The 23,589-nt window shown below is 36.1% G+C and overlaps 1 pseudogene; it reads right to left on the bottom strand.

Moving 5' to 3' along the window:
• Window positions 1-2,294: 2,294 nt before the first annotated feature.
• Window positions 2,295-22,921, bottom strand: LOC124372043 (annotated as a pseudogene).
• Window positions 22,922-23,589: the final 668 nt, after the last annotated feature.

Here is a 23,589-nt window from a genome sequence, read left to right as displayed (position 1 = left end):
CCCTTACTGTTATAGTTGTAAACTGTAATATTATATTTTTTGAGGTGCTCTTGAAATTTTGAAAGTTCGTGGACCCCCGCTCCCTGTTCAGAAATTTGGACCCCGGCTTTGGTCATCAATTTTTGGGCTCTAAGAGTTTGTCGCTTACCCTTGTCCTGCCTTATTGCTTTGAACTGAGGATATTTTTTGGCGTAGGCTTTTGCTACCACTATAGCTCGGGGCAGACACAGATTGTCCACATTTTCTATCGATACAATACCTGTTCGTGCTTTACATTCTTCGTGAAAATTATTGTACAAGCCAGGTCTTCTGGAACCACCACTACCAACAGGGAGATTGACACGCGTACATTCGACTTTGAACGTATCGGTAGATTTTACAGAGTCCGCGTTACTTTGAATTATCCCCCCGAAAATTTCAAAAAGGACATCGTCTTTGACCTGATCAGCTGGTCGAAATGCCACGTAGCCCGGATCTTTACTTTTTAAATTTAGACTATGAAGTGTAAATCCGAGGTAGTCCGAATCAGTGCAATTTGCTTTCATTTCATTTACAATTTTAGAAAATCCCGTCCTTAGCCAATCGATTTCATTAATGTTTTCAGGGACGGGATTGAATTTAAAGGTGGTCTTAGTACCGTATAACCCTATATTTTTTTATGTAAGTCTCGTTTTTACCTAGCGTTTTTACAGGATCCAACTCCATATCCATATATACAGGTTCAGAATCTACTTCAATATTTTCGTAAGACATGTTTACAATATGGTATTATAGAAACGATATTACGTTAGAAAAGCAACTAAATGATTAAAAAGCTTAACTGCTACTAGTAACGATAATTTCTATTTAGATTAAGAAAAATAATTACAAGAATAGTATTAACGGTAATTGAAATAAGTATTAGTAAAAGTAAAAATATTTTAACGTATTAGATTGAATTATTTTACTCGAGTAATATCAAAAGATCGTAATTGTTTAAATAATTGTGTAAAACTCAGAGCGACACACGTCCTATCTCCCTGACCTCCCGCACGGATCTGACGGGGAGAGAGAGGAAGGAGTGCCGGCCTCTCAGGTTCCACCAATCAGAGCGCTTAGATACTATTTACATCCAATCAAGGACGCGCTTATTCCAGCCAGTGGGGAAGCGCGGAATTTTCTTGTTCAGAACTGGCTAACTCAGGTCTATTTATGTTACAGACTTCCTCTGATGACGTCACCACCACATATTGCTATCTGTGTGGCGGGAGTGAAGAGTGCCAATGTGGATAGTTGTTTAGAAATAGTATAATAAATTAGTTTTTATACCCAAAAAAATGTTTTATTTTAAAACTCCTGGAACCCCTATGCTCAGCTCTAAATCATCACACAATAAGGTACGATTCGTCTTTATTTCTCTTGTTTAGTTTACTTTCCCGCCCTTTTTACATTTGAGGTTATGTTCCCCTGTTCCGCCCAATTTCACAATTGAGGTTATGTTCTACTGTTCCCGCCAATTTCACAATTGAGGTTATGTTCTACTGTTCCCGCCAACTGGGCGCAGCCATATTGAATACACGGGAAACCAAGAAAGTGAGGTTAGGTTACCCTGTTTCCCGCCAATTCATCATGGGCGCAGCCATATTGAATACGCGCGCGAAACCAAGAAAGTGAGGTTAGGTTCCCCTGTTCCCGCCAATTCATCATGGGCGCAGCCATATTGGAATTCCCTCCGTCCCTCGTTTCTCCCTCACCGGACCCAACAAATCACCGATTTTACCGAAAAACACCGATTTTCACACCCAAAATCACCGATTTTACAGAAAAACACAGGTTTTGGACACCCCAAATCACCCCAAAAACACTAGGATAAGAGTGTGAGCAGGGAATTTCTCCCGCACATGAGGGAATTTCTCCCACACCACTATTTTTTGATCACGTGATACATGGGCGCCGCCATCTTGGATCACGTGACCCCCTCTCGACCAATCAGAGCGCGGGGCTAGATCGGGCGAGGTCTACTTATGAGGACACAGATGGCGACCACCGTGTAAGCCATCAGAGTTTCAATAGACATCATTATCAGTTGATCCAGATTGAACAGAGAACCAGTTATAGCTGCAACAATATCAGGAATATATCTAACGTTTTACTATAAAAGTAACCTGAGTATGAGGACACAGATGGCGACCACCGTGTAAGCCATCAGCGTTCCGATGGACATCATGTCTATCAGCTGATCCAGATTGAACAGAGAACCAGTTATAGCTGCAACAATATCAGGAATATATCTAACGTTTTACTATAAAAGTAACCTGAGTATGAGGACACAGATGGCGACCACCGTGTAAGCCATCAGCGTTCCGATGGACATCATGTCTATCAGCTGATCCAGATTGAACAGAGAACCGGTTATAGCTGCAACAATATCAGGAATATATCTAACGTTTTACTATAAATTTTAACCTGAGTATGAGTACATCTTTGTTATCTTTTAGGTGTGTTAATGATATCAACTCTTTTAGATCAAATCACACCGTTTCCAGAAATCCTTGAATACTACGCGTTATATAGCATATATCTGCAAATATTTACATGTACTACGTGCGTTCTAACTTTTCATTTGGAGTTCTCGTCTAATGATTACTCAAAGTTAAATTTTTTCTGAAAACGAAACTTTTTCTTCAAAATTTATGTAACATGTAATAAAATATACTGTTATTAAACAGAATTTTCTCATGACCACAACCATCTAAAAATATTTTTTGTCAGACGCTTAAGTAATGGTCCCGAAAAACAGTAATAGTTCAAAGTAAGTTTCGTATAAAAAAACTATACCTAAAATTTCCCGATTTGCATTATTTACACATTTTTATTATCATTAAAGCAAGGTTAATAACGCCGTAAAGGGGGAATAACTTAGTTTGTGACTTTGAAAAACCCTTTTTAGGACGTGCAACTTCTATCCAGAATACTAAGCAGCATCATACTATTTGTATGGTCGCAGACATTCGTATTTAGGTTACCTAGAATTTTGATGATACTTCTGCAGTGAGAGGTGGTCGCTTTATCGCCTTATTCTATTCCTTATCTTACTGTCCAGTTATATCTGATTCAGTCGCTTGTTATAATTTTATTTCTTGCTTGTTCTTTATTGTTGTTTTGCTTCCCATAATGTTTTTGGCAATATTCAAAATTATGAAGTAAATTTTCCGGGTCTTTTCTAATATGTCCCCGCATTCACAAAGATCGTAATTAAAGCGGTTAATTCATTGTCAATTGAAAAGCGGGAAATCCTGAAACTCTGGTTGGTCACTTTTAACTGACGAATCACGAGTTTGGCCACCTCCTACCTATATAAGGTGCGTTTTCCACTCGTCTTATCTTATCAGTGATAAACGCGCGCCGCTTGATCTGGGCTTGGACTTTGCAAACTCGAGTTAATTTTTTTTTCTGAAAGAGCAAGCAGCGCGAAGCGCTGGGAAGCGGGCAAGCATCGCGTGATCTAACCCATTCTGAAAATTTTGTTGTTCCTACAACAGGAGCACACACACACAGAATCGAATCGCTCTGGGCGTCGGCAAAACGGCGTAATAGGAACGAATGCGGTACAAGTCGCAGACTCATACTTGTGTGAGTTTCTGTGGAAACATCGCCACCAAAACACAGATTTGTTTCGAACAAATCCTGGAGGACATTAAAGCGTTCTGGCCACCAGAATAGTATATTATTTTAAACATCTTTCATTACTAATTTGTGTTTTTTTCGTACAAATTAATAAACTCGTTTTTCAATTGTTTTTGCAAATTATTGTCAAAAACCTAGCTTAACCTAACCTCAATTACCTTTAGAAATTACATTTGTAGCTCTAGTAACGTAATCTAACTTATAGAAAATTAAAATAGAGAATGCGGGGACATACTAGAAAAGACCCCCATTTTCCGTATTATCACCCATCTCCTATTATCTCAAATAAATATAGTACTGTGTGAAAGACATATTCGAGTTTAATATAAGCTGTATGCGACTTACATTTAGGTGATGTTGGTATTTGAAACCTTGGTAATCCGTAAATTAACAATCGAATGCCGTAAAAGAACGTCAATGGTTACTTGAAAAAAAAAAAAAAAAAAGAAAACATAAAGGACTTTGATGCTAGTTAACAACCAACTTTAAGGATGCGAATAAAATAAGCGACTGCGGCACAATAAAATTATTAAAAATGTATATTTTAATAATTTAGTTGCTAAGACAATTATTGTCAGTCACGGATTATCAAGGTTCTCTGTTTACATATTTTAAATTATAAACCTGCGAGGGAGCCCGCCGAGAGAATCGCCAGCAACGGAGTGTGAGTTCTTGCGTTTAGTTTACTGAAGGCGAAGAACAGCAATTTGTCTTTGCCCATCGCATAGAGAACTCGAGGCACAGGAAATATACATCCTACCAAGCTGAAACACGAATTCGTTTATTTTTTTATTACAAAATAAGCTTGGTATATAATATTAAGCTACCAAGTTACTATTTTAATCGTCTATCTGAGTATGTGTTTACATTATCACACATGTTAGTTTTATGTACATACAGTATCTTTAAAATGTCGATTTGTACTATTTAAATTAATAATCGTGACATGCCAACGAAGCACAAATTATTAAAAAATAATACAAAACTAAGACATTGTTTGATTTTGTTCATTCTTAATAATTTACTATATTGGTTACTTAAGTTTGTTTCAATTATGTGCTTCAGTTGTTATAGATATATTTGCTAACCCACACAAAACCTGTTAAAATCTTAAATGTGAAACCATTACACTGAAAGACTAGCAACCTTCGGGCACCACTGCTGCCAACATCTGCTGCCAAAAATATAACTGAAGAGTCGAAGCAAACCGATCCCGGTCTAACAATAAAATACTTTAATTTAACAATAAAATACTCAATAAAAACAAAATGCACTCTTAAATCTATACTGTGTATAAAATTAATAATATACTGGAAAATAATATTGATAACCTTTAAACAGAAATAAGGTTAATACGTAATATCAAATAAAAAAAAAAAACCATTTTTTTAATTAAAAGTGTTTACTTTCACTCACACATTCATTCTGTCTGCATAAAACCAAGACTAGCAACCTTCGGGCACCACTGCTGCCAACATCTGCTGCCAAAAATATAACTGAAGAGTCGAAGCAAACCGATCCCGGTCCTCCAAAGACTTTAAAGGAGCTGGGAGGAAATTCCAAAAACGGCAAGCTGGTACTACAAATGATTTATTGAAAACAGCCGTTCTGTGCCACCTTTATGGCGACAAAGACAAAAGAAAAACATCCTTCTACTCAACCCCAAACAAGGATGTAAAATTCTGAAAATGGACTTACAACCCCTCATAAATACAACTTGACTGATTGTTTCAGTTTAATCCCCATTGAAAGATAATTTATTAAAAAAATCATTACAAATTAATTAACATACTAAATGTTTAGTATTTAAATCAATGGTCGCATTATTGGTTGAGAGAGGGAGTAAGGGTTGTATTGTTTTGAAAATATGTGTTGGCTGACTTTTAAGGATGGTTTGTGACTCACAACTTGTTTTTCTGGGAAGAGCATAAGTGACCAACACGTTTCTAATATTGTCAGGCTTCTTGAATGTTGCTCATACTTAATTGGAGCCAATATAAATACTTCTTGTAAATATACAAAACATGTCTCCGTTCAGGGTATTGCTCCATAAACCTATTCATACATTTAAGATGCAAGCTATTAAGGTCTTTGATTTGTTTACTGGTTCCGGGGTCCTTACCGAGAATGATTTATTTATTAGAAGTTTTTTTACGACAGAAGGATTGTGAAGGAAACAGGATTTTGCCGGACATTTAACATCGCTTAATGACACAAAAAAATTACTAACACTACGTTTCGAGACCTGCAATCTGAGTGTCACAACGCTTTTGGTATAATTTGTTTATTTTGACCTAGTTTGTAATTGTGCCAGGTTACCTGAAGAAGAGATCAGATTGCAGATATCGAAACGTAGTGTTACCAATTTTTTGTATCACTGAACAATGGCAAATATTCGGAAAAAATCCAGGTTCCTTCTATTTACGTAGATGGAAGAAGAGATTAGATTGCAGATTTCAAAACGTAGTGTTACCAATTTTTGGTATCACTGAACAATGGCAAATATTTGGAAAAAATCCAGGTTCCTTCTATTTACGTAGATGGAAGAAGAGATCAGATTGCAGATTTCGAAACGTAGTGTTACCAAATTTTTTGTATCACTGAACAACGGCAAATATTCGGAAAAATCCAGGTTCCTTCTATTTTACGTAGATGGAAGAAGAGATCAGATTGAAGATTTCGAAACGTAGTGTTACCAATTTTTGGTATCACTGAACAACGGCAAATATTCGGAAAAATCCAGGTTCCTTCTATTTACGTAGATGGAAGAAGAAGAGATCAGATTGCAGATTTCGAAACGTAGTGTTATAATTTTTGTATGACTGAAAAATGGCAAATTTCCAGAAAACCCCTGTTTCCTTCACTATCCATACAGTTGGCACGAATTTAATGAGTAAATGTTAGAAAACTAAACGTTGTATACTACATCACAGCTGTTTCCTGTACAAGGAAATTAGTATAAATTTGGTGTATCTTACTTGGTGCAGAGCGCGAAAATAGCTCCGCCCGTCACGATGAACTTGACGACAATAATGTCCGCGCTGTCGAATACGTGGGGTAGAGGAGCGTCTTCGTCCTGCGGTTCAGAATAGATAGGTAGATTAGGTTTAGAATAGATTAGGTTTTAAAATTAACTTATTATTAATAACCTCATAGTAGTCAACTATAGTGAAAAAAGTACCACCCCCTAGGATTGCAAACTTAGGATTATGATGATGCACAACTTAACTGAAATATCTCGGTATCATATTCTGAGAGTTAAAACAGAATATGATGATCTAGCACGTGATCTGAGTTCGGGAAAGTACCGATCGGAAATGCTCCTTTCCGTCAGCGTGGGCTTCGCCAGGTCCACCCCACACTGGAAAAAGAAACACATCCCTCGAGATAGTACCCAAATTCATCTTCAGATCTCTCTGCTTCTAAAGATTGGCTTATTCATGAAAATAGCCCCTTAAAATACCAGTCTTATCAGGTATTACGTATACTCGAATAAGTGTCGAAGAGCCAGAGCCCTCACGATCTTCAGACGTCGGACTTTGTGTGAGATATAGATCGCACAGGTAAAAAATTCTATAAGTTTACTGTAGCACTCTATCAATACAGTCGATAACGTAGCTATGTAGGAAGGATTTATTCGATGTGAACGTTGAGGTTAGCTCCAGTTCATCCAGTTCGCTCTTAGTGCAACGTCTGGAGTCACTCAGCAGGGATCACTTCTGGCTGGTTTATACCTTCCAGTTGAACCCACCACTGTGCACAACAAAAAACCGATGTGTCACTTCAATCTGGGCAACCTTATGGATGTCCAGGAGCGGCACATCACTAACCGCAAATGCCATGATTCTGGGGTCTATGGGCAGTTCGATAGGTCTTGTCTACTGTGGGAGATGACTGTTGAAGTTGGTGGGGTTTATTAACCAAACTTCAGAGGTTCTTGCTAGCCTCTAGAAGGTTTTCCGCCCCCTGCCTACTTTGACCGGAGAGGTTGGTTCAGAGCTGGCCTCCCCTTTTTCCCGGGGAGACATGACTTTCAGATGTAGTGCCCTAATTCTTCCTCATGGATCTCGATAGGTGGCGGCCCCTACTCCCTAACCTTACCCATACAGAATATCCTGTCACTACGGAAGCAGCGTAAAGGTTCTTTACAGGACTAAGTGCAATTTATAAGCTTCTTCTGCTAAGAGAACGAAAAAAGTGTGGAGTCTAACGCTATCACAGACTTGATTTCTAGAATCTGTAGTCATGTGTATCTGAAGACATCAAATAAAAGTGGGGGAGAATAAGAAGCTCAAATGAACCTTATCAATTAACTATGTCTGTGACGGTATCAGGTTTCTGATGCTGCACTAAGAGGAAGGTGAGCTGGAGCTAAACTCACCATTCACAGTACTTGGTCATGTACTTTACCGACTCTCCTGCTTAATTTGCGTGATAAGATCCTCGCACAGGCTTGTGCCATAGGGATAGGCATAATACGGGTGAAAACAGATTGACCTCTCCTTTATTTAAGAAAGGCTCACAAAGGCCTCCAGAACTGCTGAGGATGGTGGCACAAAACCTGTTGGGAATTTAAAAAATACATTTGATTCGGAAACCAAATGGAGAATAAAACGTGGAATTTGCATTTTTTAAAAATGATTACCTGACTGGAACAATAACTTCTTCACGAAGGGTAAAAAATAAGTGGAGAATCATTCTTGTCTTCGTTTTGCTAGCGTTTTGAATAAGGTGAGGTGAAGAAGAGTTGTGCGTGAGAATGGTTTTAACGCAACGGCAGGAAGTCGTGCCGAAGCAGAGTGGAGGTCCATCATGGTTCAGTGGAGAATTCGAGGAGTGCCCAAATTATAAGAGCTGATGTGCGGTTGGAGAACAAAGGTCCGTGTGCACGACGTGAGTTCATATTCAGAGTAGCTTGAAGTGTCAAGGCACAAAGTTGTTGGAACAACACTGTTTTTAAAGGAGGATAAGGCGGTGTTGAGATATATAACATCATACACTGTGCATAGAGATAGTGGACAAGGACAGAGCGACGAAGGGCTGAGGGCAGTAGTTAGTCCAAATCTTCGCTCTTTCTCCCGGTTGTATGAACTAAGTATAAGAAATGAATGTCTGAACTATGTCACTACTAAAGATTAACGTGCCTAAACGTAAAAGAATTAAGAAACTAGAGTCCAGCAACCAGCCGTTTTCTGGTGTAAGACATCATAGCTCTACCAAAATCGACCAAGAAGAGTTATTTTTATTAATTCAATTATGATTGAATATTACAATTTGTCGCCAACCTATTCAAAATTTTGTAATATTGAACCTTATTTTTTAAATAATACACCCTTCCAAAATCAACCAGATTAAAAGAAGGTTTGCAAACAAACTAAATAATTACAACAAAGGGTTATTGGACTTATCAAGAAATTGGGTACAATACAATTTATTTTAAATTTATATTTAAAAACAAAATTAAAACTAAAAGTTTTAAAAAATATATTATTCTTTTTAATAATTCATCTTGGTTAAAGAATAATTAAAACATTTGAAATTAAATAAAACAAATCTCTCAAGAACAGTTTGAACATTAAAATATAAAATAATTTGTACCTATATAATTGTTATGAAAATGGTAATAAAAACTTGCACACTATTGTATGCAGGCTATCCAGAAAGTATATTACGTTTTGATTAAAACAAAAAAACGAAATACAAGAAAAACATTGTACTCGTATTACATACATTTGAAAGTGACACTATAGTACCATACAAATTTAGACACTATAGTACCATACAAAATTATCATAGCGGAGAGATAATTTTGAAAGTCCAGCGTAATATACACACCTGCAAGTAGTAGGGCAGCATAAGTGTTACAATGCTGGCTCCGCTCACATACGCTACTGTGATCACGATCACAGAAAATAACAAAAGCCAAAGGAATGTCTCGCTTAGGTCTCTTAGCTTCCTCGCCTGAAACAAATTGTCGTGTACTTCACTGCTATCTGATCATAGTAGGTATAGCCTTACACTAAATACCTTGTAATTGTGTTGTTTTGGATGTGTCAGCTGCGCTGACTGTAAACTTCTGCTTTTGAACTGCGTTGTAAATTGACTCTTTAAGATTGTGTTATGCCTTAGTTGAAAACACTCATATAATAGTCAATTGTCTTGTTGTTAGTTTAAGCAGAGAAGTATTTTGGGCCATTTGTTTCTATTTTGAACATACAGCAATAAATATTTATTGAATTTATATAAACGACAATAAGCTAATTTAATTTCAATAAAAATTGAAACAAAAAAATGTTGCTCAGCCCGGGACTCAAACACGGATCTCTCACTTGTCGGGCGAGTATCCTACCACTACACTGCACAAACCCCCTTTTTACGATTCAGTTATCGTGTATTTGACCGTTTTTGTGTTTGATTAAATATTTATTTAAATATAAAATAAATAAATGTATATTGTTTATAATATATAATATATTTGTTATGTTTGTGTATAACAATGTGTGTGTGTGTGTGTGTGTGTGTGATGTGTGTGTGTGTGTGTGTGTTTTATACGTTTGTGTGTAACCAACGTCTTCGTTCTGTAAACAGATATGTTCTTCAAACATATTTTACTTTTTCGTTTTGGTTTATAACTCACAGAACAATATAAACACAGAGACCTCACTAGAAAGTCCATTTTGGCTTTGTCCCAAACCTTTTAAAATCTCCATAAAATTGTGGGTTTGGGCAACAGAAGCTCAAACTTGTGTTAGGCTACAATTGATATCTGAGTTTGGTTAATTTATTTCTGTTAGTTGCTTGCATAAATTCTTGCTGCTAATCTTGTAGCTGCATGAGGATATTTATAATTATTTCAATTTTTTCGTAACCTTAGTTTTTAAGAGAAAAATAAATAAACTGGCAGAACAGAAGCAGAAACAATCACCGCCCAAGTATGATAATCATGTTTTCTGTATCATTGGTTACTAGTTTTAATGTTATTTCAATTTATCACAAGTAGATAATATTGATGTATCCTAACTAACACCAAAGCCTTCTGGGTTGCAGAGCTGCTAAACATTCCTTACACAATTAACTTTAAGAATATTTCGGTTTCACTTTGGAAAGTTATCTTCAGACAGCAGATATTAAACCAAAACTGCTACAAAACACAAAACCATCTGTATACGCTAGTTAAAGGAGCAAAGCTTTCTCGTAATTAACTGAAGATTAACAAATCACCGACTAGTAATGGTCAAAGTCTTTGGTGATATCTGAATTTTTAAACACCTTCAATTTAGAATAATATCCATTAAAATATACTTAAACATAACCTAACAACGTCTTTCTCCACAAACTTTAAAACTATGAATGATCAAAATAGATTATTTAAATTTCTATTGCTAATCAAACTAAGTTTTTTCGTTAGCGAATGATCCAAAATGGCCGTTCAGCACGATCTACCCTTGGTATAGCCTTCTAGTCTCTACCATAATCAGTCACTCAGCAAGCAAGGATGTAGCTAGCGAAGTCCAAGGGGTCCGGACCACCCCAAAATTTTAGATCATAGTTACAGTATTTAAATAATTTAGTATTACTGAAATGTACTAATGAAAGAACTTTCTCTACAAAGAAATGGGTTCAAGAACTTTGTAAGGAACAAAATGGGACCTTACTCTCTTGTCCACCACGGGAAAAAATCAGTTGTCTGGCCCCCCCTAACAATTATTTTTCCTGGCTACGTTCTTGCACTCAAGAAGCTTATGTTTATTAATTAACATTAATTATAATTTTAATATTAAATTTTGTGTCCGCAACCTGTTCAACATTTGTAGTTTGTAAACCCTAATTGTAAAATAATCCATCCTTTTTAATTTTCATGTTCCTGTAAGGGGAGCATGTACCTTTTTCGGGTCCCATGTTATTTAAATGGGAGTACACTGCAACATGTCGGTACCATTTATCTCCTAAACTATTAGACATATTGACTTTAAACTTTAGGGTTTTGTTCTACATTATATTTTTTCATGCCTTTTTTTTAATATCTCAATAAACAAAAAAAGTATCGTGGTAGCAATTTAACAAAAATTTTTTTTTTAAATTATGTAAAATACAATATTTTTTAAAATTATAAAAAACATAATATATATTGATAAAAAAGCATGAATCTACTCACCAAATAGTCTGCAATAAGTATGTAAAATTTGAAGTCTGTAAGTCTAATAATTGTTTTCACAACGTTTTCCGAAATGTCACAAAACGGTTTTTCGGTAAAACAGCTTTAAAGTTTTAGTTACACTTCAAAACACATAATCACTTTAAAATCCACCTGGACAGTAATCATCTTCTTCATTTTTACTCTTTTTTCCTATCCTTCTTTTTATCCTCTTCTTTTTTTTTCTTCTTGGACTTCTTTGTCAGCTTTTTTAACCCTATTGGAATCGATTTGTTGAAGGCCTTCAACCATAAAGCGTCCTGGTTGGATGCATAATCGTTCCAAAACATTCACTTTGGCCATTGCTCCTTCATTAAAACTAAGAACTGCATCACAAACCCCTAATTTTAATGTCTGAGAATGCCAACAAATGTGGTCTTGGGTAGCCTATTCCAAATTACGCTATTGATGCTTTCATTAGGGTTCTGTGTTTTACCGTGCAGACACCTCTTTAGTAGGGCTGGGGCTGATAAATCCTTATAGATTGGTTTTATTTCTTCCATAATAGATTCAGGCAATGAGTTTGTATGTTTGAAATCATCTAGCTTATTATTTGCCTGAGCTTGTCTGTATTTGCACACCAAGACTCAATCCCAGGCGGGCATAGTTCGTGCTGAGGTTTTGCGTCAGTCGATAATTTGTGATAGAACGTAGCCCATATTGCTCTCTTCATTTTTTCAACATCTTCCAAATTATTCCTTATTGCCATCCCATAAAAAACGTTGTAAGTGATCTATCTCTACATCAGTCAACCTACCTTGTCCTCCAAGTCCTTTACCATCCTTCAATTTGATTCCTTTTTTTATCCCTCTTCAATCGCCGCAGTCTTGTTCCTAGTCGCTTCTGAATATGGCCTACACATTCAAGTTTTTCTAACAAAACATCATCACCATAGGGATTGTTTGCCACAACATGAGTAAACCCCTTAGAGTCCCCATCTCCAAGGTATTTTGTGTATCGCACATTGAGTTTAGCCTCAGAGCGGCGACAAAGAGTCAGAGCTCCCGCCACCTCATTCCACCACTTGTACCTGAAAAATTTGCCAAACAAGTACCAGAATTTTTGTGCTGTTTCAATAGGGTTTTGTCATGGCTTAGAGGTTTTTCTGACACATTTATTACAATATTTGCTGAAACACTCAAAGTCCATAATCTTTCCTGTATCGAAGGATGTTGCTGTCATTACGCCGTTCACAGAGGTGAAGCCTCGCTTCTGCCAGGTACCGTAAAAAGCGGCTGCTATATGAACGACAATCATCATTTAGGCTACGAACTTCATCAGCTGCCTGTCTAAGTGAACATTCACTTACCTCTGTTACAGCAGTAAGCAGTTTTTTATTATATTTTTCAATTCGGCTGTTTGGTGGAGCGATATTCATCACAGCAGAAAAATACCCTACCAGAATCTAGGCCTTTGCCGATTGAACGTAGAGCATAAACATATCTTAGATTCAACTCATACATATTTCTAACACATTTGGAGCTTATTACTGAGTCAGTATGTTTACATACATTGCAACAAATATTTACACGATGTACTATTCCACACTTGAAGTCTTCATCTAGGCTTATGGCAATGCAATCGGAACTAACTACAATATTTACATGCAGTGAAAGATTTATTAGGCCAGAAATCTGTTGTAAATCTATTATAATATTTACATTGTTTATGTCATAATCACTAAATTTAGGCAACTTTGAATCATTAGTCTTCTTAGAACTAGATGATTGTTTAGGCCTAGGCCTATTAGATTCACTTGTACCTGGAGAAGCACTTAGTCCTTAGTTCACTTGAATTTTTACGAAATTGGTTACCTCTGTAAGACTGTTTATTGAACCTTTTCACTCTAGGCATGGCTAATACACAATAATATCACTTATTTATATAATAAATACACACTAAGAGTCCAAAGTTTTGATCACTGGCACCAACACAAAATAGAATTACACTGACAAACACTGTTAGTAAACATAAACAATAACAATAATATCAATAGTGTAGGTTAGGTAAGTTACAGATGACTTACATCCTTCAAATGTATCTAAAGCAAGCAGTGCTACCAACCTAAAGGGGACAAACTTAATAATCATACAATTGGAGCAAGTAATATGTATATAATACATTCTGACACTAACAATCCATAGCGCGCCATGTTGTCAGCTGAAAAAAAGCGTGGCATACATTTCTTAAAAACACATTTACACATATTTCTAAACCTCTCAGATATAGAGTGTTATATATTTTTGAAAAGGGCATAAAACATAGTATTTTTTATGATATGTGTTTCAAAAAATCGATTATTTTGGTGCCAAAAAGGGTAACATGCTCCCCAAGTATAGTATAAACGTAAACAAACTTACTGTATACAAACTTGCTTACTTACAAACTAACGTATCTACTTATTCCATTAGCGTTTAAGTATTTATTTAATTTAAGATAACCATTTTTCAAGTCAGTTAACTAACCTGTAGTTGCAACAGCGTCGAACCCCACGTAACCATAGAAGCACCTGGCAGCCCCTGCCATGATACCAGATACGCCGAATGGCATGAACCCTCCTTCCCCTGCGTTCACAGGTTTACTATCGTCATCCTCCTTTGGAATCTTATCCTTGGCGATCGACCAGTTGTCAAAATTAACTGAAAATTCGGAAATAGTCGCCCAAATTATAACTCCAAGACTGTTTTTGTGTTTACAAGTAACATCTGTTGTGAATGTTTAGTTAACTTCCTCTTAGTGCAGCGTCTGGAATGTGACCTTGAATTCGGGAATGTGCAGTCATGTTTGTCCGAAGAGATAAACAAAGTCTTCAAAACATCAGAAGAACATTTTTTTAACACCAGAGACTCGGACTACAAAATCACGTTGCAGATGTATCCTAATTGTCTCTTCAAGTGCACAATTGATCTCTTCACGTAGATTACACTGTATTTTGTAGTCTAAGCGTCTCCGATGTCGAAACTGTGCAAAGAGTTAGTTTTGAGCTTCTTCATCATGGACTTTGTTGGGATCTCTTCAAACACTCCAGGAGTCAAGTCTGTATCAGTGTTAGATGTCAGACGTTGCACTAAGAGGAAGGTGAACTCTAAACTCAACATTCACATTGAATCACCCCTTCCCACCATTGCTTCGAAAAATCTGTTGTATATAACAGCTAAATGTTGCATTCATGTTGTAACCGACCTTTTTGAGAGCGAGTCAACCTTCTGGGCAACAATAGAATACTAAAAACAATACTTACAACTGAAAAAATAACAGATGTTAACGCAAATAACACCTTTATGCATTGTAACAATAGTTCATTGCCTGAAATAGCTTCTCAATGAATGGCTCCATACATTGACTTTATTAAGGTCTTAATAATTTAAAACTTTAAATTTCTCCTTGGGTGCTACGTTATAATAATGAAATAGCAATAAATAACATGTTTGCTTCTACATGTCAATGTAGCAGGGAAAATCTCTTAATCGTTACCAAAAAGCGTTACTTATTAATTATTAGGAATTTATTTAATAAGTGCTCTACTAAAATTTCTATTGTTCTAGAGACTTAGAAGAAATATCGACCCATTGTTAGTTGTGATAGGGTTTCAGCTGTCAATGTCAGATATATCTTACTATTTCACGTATGTGTTAATTTAGTAGTAGTCTACTAGTAATATAGAAGGTCAAACAGAACGGCCAGTTAATTGTATCAAATATAATGATGAGTTTAATTGTAAAACAGAAACGGCGAGTTATTGTATCAAATAGAATGATGAGTTAATTGTCAAACAAAATGGTCCAGTTTCTATTTGATGTATTCAACTATTGTTTAGATCGGAATGTAATTAATCTTTTTTTAGGACACGGTCACTTGTAACAAGAGCTGAAAATGCCATGTCAAAATGTTATCTAGTATAAATAAAAACGTCACTGATACACTTAATCTTATTCAAATACAGGTTGCAAATGTCTTGATCAATTCTGTATAAGATTTTATTTCATTCAATAGATTAGTTGGGAGGGTTAATAAGTTAATGATGGTGTGTAAAAGTGAAGAAACTCAGCGTCGATATACTCACCATAGAAGGAACCTGTGGCTATGACAATATACTAGAGTCAGCAGGTTTAACCGTGGTAAACACAGTGTTCATAAACGTTGATTCTCTCACACACCCCAGGCAACCAAAACTGTTGAATACAAGATAAAAGTGCTTTAAATTATAGATACTCATCTTCGTATTTTGTAATTACACGTCTATGTTATTATAATATCCACAGTTTCCGAGTCTATGTATAATTAATAATATGAGCACTGAAACATTTTTGGAACGAGTAATAATATTTTTATTTACTTTGCAATACAATAATTCTGTAAACGAAAAAGGCAATAATACTGGAGCATTTAAAGTAAAATCAAATTAAAATTTATGAATACGCACAGATTCAAATGGCAATTTCCTTATTGCGAATGCTGAATTTAGCTCTATTTCATGTTCCACTTAGTGCAGTGTCTGAAATCTGACAATACGATAGACTTGAGTCCTGGAATCTGGAGTCCACGTCAATCTGAAGAGATCCACAAGAGATACAAAAGAGCTCAGTTTGGTTTACCCCAGCAGACATGCAGTGTAACCTAGATGAAGAGGGGATCTCATTGTATCATCAAGTGCACTCCAGATTTCAGGAGTCAAATCTGTGACAGTCAGATTTCAGACTCTACCACTGAGTAGAAGGTAAAATAGACCTAAACTCGAAAATTCAACACTATCCACCTAAAGCCTTAACTTTCTTTTTTCCTCTTTCTCTCGTTGTTTTTTATTAGGGTTTTTTGCTGTTGTTACTTGATTTATAATTATTGTTTACGCGTTTTTGTTATTATTTTTATTCTTAGAAATTCTTTTTGCTGTCCCTTTAATAAATGTATTACACTCATTTGAACCTTTTTTCCATCAAGGTTAATAACGTGGTATACTTTGTTCAGAGAGTTACGGGACACCCTGTATAATCGATAAGTTGTGTCACACAATCTCATTGAAGAAACATAAGAAATGTATGCAACTTGTTTCATGAATAAAAAACCTTTGAATTCTGCAGATTAATTACACATCGTCCGTTATATAAACTAAAATAGATGTCACTCGAACGGAATTTACTCATACGCGTTTTTAACCGTTACAAAACGTATAGTGGACAATGGTTTACAATCGAAACATAACTGAAAGACAACACTATTAGCAGAAGGCCTGCACTGATTACGCAATTTGTTTAAAACGAAATCCGGCAACGCAGGACCACTTGTTACCTGATTTTGCAGGCACTGAAATCAGTAATAACGTCTGCAACATTATTGCACACGATATATTCCCACGAGAGTTGATTAGCGCCTTCAATTTGCCGTATGCAAATATACCAAGGGTCATCTCGTGACTCGCCTACAGTATTGTCAATCGAGTGGTATCAGCTTTTATGAAATGGGTTGTTGCTCCCATCGCATGTGCAATCGTGCCTTTAAGATGGTGTTGTTGTTTAAAATCATAAATACATAAGTAAATACGTCTTACTTGCAATGACTACAACGAAGGTGAATGTCAAGAAGTCAGGATAAGGACTCAGGAAGGACACCCCAATTGGTAGTATTTCTATCAGATATTTACTCATCGCCTTCCAAACAACGAGTCAAATGTAGTTGCTGAGTCCTCTAGCAACACTGGCTGCACCTGGAACACTGTCTTTCTTATTCTCACATCACATTTTCCAATGATGACTTCAATGAAACAAAGTCCCGTGAAAAGTATTCAATTCTCTGAAATTTAAATGTTGGACAAGACTAATATAGTCTGAAATATAAATTAAACTATTTGTAATGGTTTTATCGTATTATATCATGTTCGATAACTAAACAGAAAGTGATTTTGTTATGTAGGCTAATTTGATTAATTACTGCCATTTTCAGTGTTATAGACAGGATGCCGTAATCTTAATATGAAGATTATTTACAGCAAAACTATTCTGACTTATTAGCTTTCAAACCTTAAAAACTACAAATGTTTGAAAATTGTAAGCGAACATACACATTAGTGGCCCAAAGTAAAGAGTTATTTGTTTTATCGACTAATTGTTTGTAAAGAAATTTTATACACAAAGCATGTATTTAAAAAAATACTATATGGACCATTGTGACGGTGTTCAACATTATGCAAAAACTGTTTCAGGATATGGTGACACAAATTTCTGTGGCTGATAGTACTCACGAATTTTAAAACAACCATCACCTTAAAGGTACGATTTCACATGCCTGGAGCAACAAGCATGTCAAATCAGCCTCACGATTGACAATACTGTAGGAGAGTCACGAGATGACCCCTGGTCTCTTTGCAATCCGGCAATTGAAGGCGCTAATCACCTCTCGTGAGACTATAATCGTGTGCACTAATGTTGCAAGACATAATTACTGATTTCAGTGTCTGCAAAATAAAGGTTATTACCACTACAATACACAGCTATTACCGTGTACTGGGTCATTGATCATCTCGTGACTCGACTACAGTAAATGTTTGTTGCTCCCGGCTTGTGCAAGCATATGTATAAAAGGACGTCCTGCCTTGCCGGATTTCGTTGAAAAAAGCGCGGGGTTTGAAAAAAAACTGCAAAATAGTTGGTATGAAATACATTTTTTTTTTATAAATACCGGTATACTTTTTGGATAGATTTTACAAAATTTACAACAACATATTATTTTATTTTTTCATAAACTGTTTATTTAAAAAGTTTGGGTATCTCTAGCTTACTGGTTCTAGAGATAATTAAAAAATACAAAACTGTGGCTAGCAGCTAATCTACAAGTTTCATACTCACCTATATTTAAATGGCAATGTTTGTTTGAAATCATGAATATGGCTACTATCAGCCACACAGGTTTGTTTGTGGTATCCTTTTCTGAACATCCTGAATAGAGAATTATACCATTTCTTGAATAAAAGACCAACTAGCCTACTGTGATTTACCCAATAATATAACTCTAAGATGAGGTTCCAGCCGATGATGAAGGCTGCCAACTCCCCGACAGTGACGTAGCTGTAGACGTAGCTGAGCCGGCCTTAGGAACTCTGGCTGCGAACTCGGCGTAGCACATGGCTAAGAAAATTTAATGGAAATTAGTAAAGTATAACAATGCAATGAGGAAGTATTCCTCCATGCACAGTATACCGGTCAATAGTCGTGACCCAAAATCCTAAATTAAAGCAAATAACAGTATTAAAGAAAACAAATAATCTCAATAAATATTGCCACTTGAGAGTTGTGAATGTGCAATTCCAAGATTAAGATTCTGCATTTTGTACAAGTCCAGTGTATATATTATAATAATATTATATGATTGGATCTTGCCCAAATTACCTCCTCTCTTTCCCCCTTGAAAAAGTGTTTTTGAACAGAAGAACACAAAACCTTTTGATCTATGTTCCCACTTACATAGGAATGGAAATACATTTATCTTTGTTGGGAGATACCTTCTTTTTTAGGTGCGAAAACTTCACATCAACCATAGTTGAACCAACAACCTACCACCAGATCAAACCTCCCAGCCACAGCACCAGAAGTTTTCCATAACTACCAGAAATTTAGAGGCTCTTGGCACTTGGGCAAAACTCTATATCATACTAGATCCTATACTGTCATTTCGGTATATAATGACACAATTGTTGAAAAGGTCATCCTGTATTCAGTAGTTATTTTATGTAATTTTAAGCTCGATAAAAATTAATAAACAATTTTTAAAGATAATTTTCTTTGGCAAATCAGATATTCTCAGTTACCTGCAAAAGCTGAAGCCACTGCGGCCACAACGAAGGAGACGACCACAGCAGGTCCTGCGTCAGACTTGGCCACAGCCCCTTGGCAACACGTAGGCTCCCAGACCCCAGCGTGGCATTCCCTATCCCCAGCATGGTAAGGTCCACTAGACCCAAGACGTCTCTTCAGTCTGAATGCCGTAGTCCTCTTCGGTCTTCGATGGGCCTTTGCCTCATGAGGGTCTTGACACAGCGCCGTCGCCAGCCTCTGCCCCATGGAAATGAAACGATTAAGGCAAGGCTATTGCAATGCGAAGAAAATGGGCCGGTTATTTACCGACCCATTACTCTCCTGTTGACTTTTTTGAGAAAACCCGAATTTTTAAAAGGCCCATTCCAATGAAATTTCGAGAGGTGAGACTCAATTTGCACGTAATCGAGGACATAACTTAGTTTTTCTTTGAGAAATTTCTCCAAAGAAAAATAATGTCACTTTGGTAATATCCGGAGGCCTCTATTTTTGGGAGAGATTTTCTCACCAGAAACCTTAAAAAACATATACTATTAGAAAGAAAAGAATTTATTATGAGCTACTGTGAAAATTACATGTCATTTATGACGATTTGTTCTTGTTTTCTGCCAACCAAAAGGAAGGCGATGTTTGGCAAGAAGGAGGTCACTGTGTCCCTATCTACTACTCTTATTAGCTCACGTGATCTTAGCGTGAATTTGGGTATTATTTCGAAGGATGTTTTTCTTTTTTCACAAGAAGTGCATGGGACGGAAAGCCCGCACTGATGGCCAGAGGATAACATGATCGAACGTCAGAAAAGTTGGACGGTCTAGGGACATTATCTGAGGTCAAGAAAATAACTAATCGGAAATGCCCTTGTCATTAGTGCGGGCTTCAGTACCGCCTTCGGCGTCACCCCTAAATTAAGATCAGATCAAGAGAGCGCTCGTTAACATTTTATATTTAAAACACGTACATTAAGTATTTACCCTGTAGCCTAATAACAAATAGTATATAGGACATAGTGGCTCCTCGCCATCATCGTTTTTTTTTGGGGGGGGGGGGGAAGCCGGAAAAACCAGAGGAAAACGATCGTCCATAAGGGTCATGGAAATTTCACAGTAACTCAAATAATAGTCTGCTCTTTCTAATAATTTACTTTTTTTAGGTCCACGGTTAGAAAAAAATCCATAATAAAACTCCTCTGAGCAATAACCAAAGTACAGAAAAGAATTGACCTTTTGCCACTGAACTGTCCCTCTGGAGCAGCGCTATGTGGTAGTTCGCTCTGCCGCTCTGATTTTGTGTTGAGTTAAATAAGAATAGTCACAATATTTCAAGATACCCTTTCCTGAATGCAGAAAAAAGAACAACCAAATTTTTGGACCACTTCACGAGAAATTTAAAAGACATTTGAAGTGTCAATTTTTGGGTCCTTTTTAATAATCCGGAACCCAAAGGAAAACGCCTGATGATAAGGATTTTAAACTTTTAAGTAATGTACGTGAAAATGTGATTGGAGTGAGTGACATATTTTTTTATTTTGAATAACATGAGTTAGATTTTTCTACTGTGTTATAAAATTTTAACGGAAAATATAATTAATGTTTTTAATATTTTGGAATTATAGATGTTTACTCCCTCTGGGAGAATGATATCTACAATTTAGAGTTTTTAAAATTGTAAAAAACCCATTTCATAATGAATCTGTGTTGATTCTTAAAAAGACACCGCGCGCCTTCGGAATTTTCAGTCTTCTTCTTGCCTCGTGGATGCACGAGCAGGAGCGCCACTCGCCCGTCTTCCACACAACGGCAAGCCCCTTACACCGGTCTTACCCCTTCCAGAATTTCTTCCATTGTTTTTTCCCTGTAACATTCCTGAAAATTATTGCCTTTATCCTTGCAATCATAAATTACCATTTGCAAGTGTCTATCACCTCTAATGTCAACAATTACGAGTCATTGTTTCGCTCAAATAAGCATTCAAATAAGTCATTGTTTAATTTCTTAGAGTTAATTTAATTTTTATGTACGATCTTTAGTTTAGGTTTACTATGGTGAATATCTACAATATTTTATAACTACTTCCTTCAAAATCGAAATGCAGCTTACCATAATTTCCGTTGATTTTAAGTAGCACTAACCAAACGCAAAAATGGTCAATGTTTACTTTAAAACAGTATTGATGACAAATTTTTAACTATTTATTTAACTACTAATTGTATATTTTAGAATTTTCATAAGACATGATTTTGTAAATATTGACATGAATCCCTGTCTTGGAGTGAATATTGGTAAAATAAATGACAAATAATCTTATCATATGTTTTTGAGAGACATATGTTGTTTTAATATTGGTAAAATAGTCAACAGAATTAGGTGAGTACCTCTTCACAGTCCGACGACCGAATTAACCGAAAATGCCGTCGGGGGGGGGGGGATGGATCGTTCAATCGGGTGTGTCTAATTGCTTGAAAATAAAAATGTATTGTTATTTAAAAGTAATCAATTTATATTTTGAAAGTCAAGTGTTCGGAAGAACAACCAGAATTTGTATTGGCAGTGTTATTATTACTAGGAGTAATGCAGATAGCAAAGACAAATTATCTAACTTTTATACATTGAACCTGCACCAATGACGAATTTAAAATATTATAATATACGGGAATATATTATTTAACCACTCTTATATATTTGTATAAAACTCCCCCTTAATGAACAAAGCTGTTGAATGTTTGCCAATAAGATACTCGAAATAGTTGGATTCCTTGAACATTATCATTTGAAATTTTCACAGCGACTGTAAGTAAAAATAGGCACAAAACATGCCTAAACGAGCCGTTTTGCCCGAGACTGTAATCCAAAAAACAAGACATATATCAGCGCAAAAACCTATTATAAATTATTATTTTGAGACGAAATGAAATGCATGAAATTAAATGAGGACTTTTCCCTCCGTTCTCTAAGTAAAGTAAAGTAAAATAGGTAATAGTAAAAGTAAATAAAGTAAGTAAAAGTAAAGATATCTTATTATGTTACCAGGCAGAAGTTAGTGGCTAAGAAGCCCGCTCTATAATACTTAACTCTGGGACCAACGGCCTAAAGGTGACTTCCGAAACCACCACCAACGGCCGGGCAAGCGGGGTTGCTTGCAAGGACATGAATCGCTCCGCGGTCACTCATCCACCAGTAGCCACGCTCGACGTTACTTAATCCAGTTATTTTGCGGTAACAACCATTGATGTACCCGCTACACTGCGCTTATTGGGCATTTTCTTAACACAACGCCCGGTGTGAACTAAAAGAATCCTCTTATTAGATGGATATTTTATCGAATCAGGCTTCTCAGTAGCACTATATATGCATGTATGTTTATTTGACTAGGGTAAACAAGTGCAAATTCAAAAGCTAGTACCTGTAAACATTCTTACACCGGCGTAATACTAAAGAATGCCCAGAAACAGATACTTTTTTTAACTGGAGTAGCTTTTTTTAATATCTTCCAGGGACTATCACTTACATCAGGAGTGTTTGTTATATCTTAATTTAAAAAGGATAATGCCCATGACATGTCTGTTATACTATACAGCAGGACGTTGTGTGTGAAAACGGCGGTACCGAAGCTGAATACGTCAGCCTGTCAAATAAACGCAAACAGAAATACCCTTGAAACATTGATTTATCGTTAACTTCTGCTATTTAAAGAGATAACATATATCAGACTGAATTTGAAGCATTATTACAAACATTGAAAATAAGAGAATTTCAATTTTGAGTTGAATCAAATGCTTCAAAAAGGCTGATAAAACGTTAATGATGTAAAGAAACAATCCGTATAAAGAGGATAGAGGGTTTAGTAGCAACTTTCTCAGTTTCATACTAGTTCAGTATCCTTAACAGTCTATGAAAATTATATTCATAAAGTCTTGAGTTACTGATT

The sequence above is a fragment of the Homalodisca vitripennis genome, unplaced genomic scaffold (genome assembly GCF_021130785.1).
Source record: "Homalodisca vitripennis isolate AUS2020 unplaced genomic scaffold, UT_GWSS_2.1 ScUCBcl_2411;HRSCAF=7150, whole genome shotgun sequence".
Lineage (NCBI taxonomy): Eukaryota > Metazoa > Arthropoda > Insecta > Hemiptera > Cicadellidae > Homalodisca > Homalodisca vitripennis.
The sequence above is the reverse complement of the archived record's forward strand: the minus strand, read 5'-3'. Positions and strand labels throughout refer to the sequence as shown.